We start from the raw sequence: 4,120 nt of genomic DNA on the forward strand, positions 1-4,120 counted from the left end.
TGGAGGAGGACCAAAACTTACATTCAGCAGCACGATTTCCATTCACTTTTGCAAACTGGATCACTTTTAACTTGAATTTAGCACTGTACGAAAATCTGTCTGAGCTATTTCTGGGCAGAACGTGGCAAAACGTAACCTACCATAATATACCGATAACAAGTGCGAAACAATGAGCGCAAAGACAACAAGTGTGAAAAAGCAGGAAATGCAAGTAAAAAAATCTACAATGAGTGCAAAAACAAGTGCAAAAAAAGCAGAAAATGCAAGTAAAAAAATCTACAACCACTGTATAAGACGCACCCAGTTTTTAGACCCCAAATTTTTCAAAAAAGGGTGTGTCTTATACATGGGGAAATATGATAGGTAAACACTGTGCTTGCCTTCTCTCATGACCACAATAAAATTACAACTGAACTATAGGACAACCATCACTGAGAATTGCCTGAAGTCTATAGTTGAACAACAGTTGTAGAACTAAGGACATACAGAAGAAGCCACTTGGAGACTGGAAGGAGGAACAGAAACATGGACTGGGCTGGTCCCACATGCACTTGTGATCATTAAAAGACAGGAGGGATATCTCAGTACAGAGATCACCCCAGAGGAGTGAGGGATCCCAGCCCCACGCCAGGCTCCCCAGCCCAGGGTTCCAGTGCCGGGGAGAGAAGCCCCCATGGCTTCTGATAACCAGCAGATCGTGGCTGAGTGAGATGAAGGGCTGCTGTAGTCTTAGGCATTCTTCTTAAAGGGTCTGCTCATGGACTTACTTGCTGACAGACTTACTCACTATGAGCTACAGAGCTAGGGCAGCAGCTCAAAAGGTTCCAGGGACATACAGGGAGGAACTGAATTGTCTGATTTCAGGGCGAGGGTTGAAGAAGGAGCTTCCTCCCAGACAGAGGTGCTGGCAAAATCTATTGCTTCTTTGTTGAGCCCTCCCTACTTCTAGCATGCAGATGAAGGCAGCCACAGTATCTGAGTTTCCATCAATCTGGCTAACAAAGTTCGCACCACCATGAGACCCTGCCACTCATCTTTTGGGCCCACCCAAGCTGCTTCCATAAAAATGGCATGTCGTGGGTCACACTGCAGACTTTCCTAAAATCTCTCAAAAGTTCTCAAACCCCAAACAAGCAGCATCTGGCTTTGGCATGTCCCATACCTCTTGCTGAGCAGCCCCAAGCCTGACATTAGTGGCAACTGGCCTCGTTTTCTGGCTTGGCCTCTCCCAGGCACCTCCAAGACCAGTGCAGGTGGCAGCCATCTGTGAATTGGCTTGTGGCTCATGCCAAGTGGCTCCTGGGCAGGAAACAGACAGCATCTAAACTTGGCTTGCAGTGGGGCCCCACCTAGGAGGTCCTAGGGCTGTCATACTGGGTCATCAAATTTGGACTGAGCCAGAGCATCACCTGGCCATCTCCAAGGATGACACACCCAAAAGGCAGACTGGGCAGGCACCAGAGCCCTGCTAAAGCAAATCCTGCTTCATAGGGTCAACCCCTGCACAACAGCTCCTCCACGCTAGTCACAACCAGTGCTCACAACAAACCAACCCAAGGGTCAATACCTCCCCTTGATGAGCAAAGAGCAACCAAGGCTCAACTACAACAGGAGGGCACATACAACCCACACAAAAGACACACTTGGAGCACCCAGCGCAGGTGACCAGGGAGGCTTCATCACTGGACCCCATAGGACACCTACTACATAAGGCCATTGTACTAAGACTGGGAGACATAGCAGCCCTACCTAATAGATAGAAATAAATACAGGGAGGCAGCCAAAATGGGGAGGCAAAGAAACGTGTCCCAAATAATAGAACAAACAAAGCTCCAGAAATAGAACTGAACAAAATGCAGACAAACAATCTACGAGATGCAGAGTTCAAAACACTAGTTATAAGGATGCTCAATGATTCAGGGAGAACTTGAACAAAGAGTTACAAAATATAAAAATGGAGATAGGAAACATAAAAAGGAACCAGTCAGAAATGAAAAATACAATAACTGAAATGAAGAATATATTGGAGGTGATAAACAGTAGATAAGATGAAGCAGAGGATTGAACCAGTGATTTAGAAAATACAGTAGCAGAAAATACCCAATAAGAAAGCAAAAATAAAAAAGAATCCAAAAACATGAAGATGGTTTAAGAGGCCTCTGAGACAACATCAAACGTACCAACACTCGCATCATAGGGCTACCAGGAGAAGAGAGAGAGAGCAAGGAATTATTAAAATTAATAAAATAAAAAATAAAATAAAAAATATCTATAATAAAATGACAATAAACACCTATCAATAATTACTTTAAATATAAATGGATTAAATGCTCCAATCAAAAGATAATGTGGCTGAATGTATACGCTAACAAGACCCTTATATATGCTGCCTACAACAGAATCACTTCAGATCAAAAGACACACACAGACTGGAAGTAAAGGGATGGAAAGATACGAGGTCAGACAATTAAGTTTGCAAACTAATACTAGAAGAAATGCTACATGCCTCAGTGCTGAATATCACTCTGCTGACTTTCAAAGTACTCCCCTTGGGAAGCTATGCACCGATGCCAGCACCTAGTCCACCCTTCAAAGCAATTTTGGAACTTTTTCTGTAATGGCCATCAAAGCTGTCGTCATATTACTTTTAATGTTCTGAATGTCATCAAAATGTCTTCTTTTCAATATTTCCTTTATCTTTGGGTAAAGAAAGAAGTCATTGGGAACAAGATCAGGTGAGTAGGGAGGGTGTTCCAATACAGTTATTTGTTTACTGGCAAAAAACTCTCTCACAGACAGTGCCATATGAGCTGGTGCATTGTCGTGATGCAAAGGCCATGAATTGTTGGTGAAAAGTTCAGGTCATCTAACTTTTTCACGCAGCCTTTTCAGCACTTCCAAATAGTAAACTTAGTTAACTGTTTGTCCAGATGGGACAAATTCATAATGAATAATGTCTCTGATATCAAAAAAGGTTAGCAACATCATTGAAATAAGTTTGCAAACTTAATTAGCCTACCTTGTATGTCATGAAAATAGGAAGAAACAAACAAAAAAGCTAGAGTAGCAATACTTATACCAAACAAAATTGACTTTAAAACAAAGATTGAAACAAGAGACAAACTAGAACCAATTAATCCCACTTCTGTGCATTTATCTGAAAAAACCCAAGATGCTTCCTTGATGGGGGTGTATGAATCTATATGTTCATTGCAGCATTATTTACAATGGCCAAGATGTGGAGGCAACCTGGGTGTTTATCGATGAATGAATGGATAAAGAGTAGGTGGTACATATATACAATGGAATACTGTTCGGCTATGAAAGAGAGTGGGTTCTTGCCATATGCAACAGTCTGGATGGTCACGAAGGGTATTGCGGTGAGTGGAGCATGTCAGACAGAGAAAGATTTCACTTATATATGGAACCTAAAGAACAAAACAAACAAATCAGTAAGAAACTCAGATACAGAGAACATTTTGATGGTTGCCAGATGAGAGGGGGTTTGGGCAGGTGAGTGAAAAGATGAGGGATTAAGAAGTACAAATTCATGGGGGTGGTTGGTTAGCTCAGTTGGTTAGAGCACAGTGCTCATAACACCAAGGTTGATGGTTAGATCCCCACATGGGCCACTGAGTTGTGCCCTCCACAACTAGATCGAAACAACTATTTGACTTGGAGCTGATGGGTCCTGGAATAACACAGTTTCCCAATAAGATTAAAAAGAAAAAAAGAAGTACAAATTCATTGTTACAAAGTAGTCATGAGGATGTAATGTACAGCATAGGGAATACAGTCAATAATATTGTGATACCATGGTATCGTGTCAGATGGTTGCAGGACTTATCATGGTGATCACTTCTTTAGGTATACAAATGTTGAATAACTATGGTGTACACTTGAAACTAGTATAATATTGTATGTTAACTATATTTTTAATAAAAAGTCTTTAAAAAAAGATTGAGAATGCAATTGCTGGAACAGCTGGGCCCAAAAGGACTCTGGTTCATCTCTCATACCTTCTTTTCTCTCTACTTTGTATCTTCTGTAGATCAGCCATCTCTCCTTGCAGGCGAGAAAGTTTTCTTTTTAGTAGTTTTTAAATGTTATTTTTAAAAGT

The sequence above is a fragment of the Hipposideros armiger genome, unplaced genomic scaffold (assembly GCF_001890085.2).
Source record: "Hipposideros armiger isolate ML-2016 unplaced genomic scaffold, ASM189008v1 scaffold_1340, whole genome shotgun sequence".
NCBI lineage: Eukaryota > Metazoa > Chordata > Mammalia > Chiroptera > Hipposideridae > Hipposideros > Hipposideros armiger.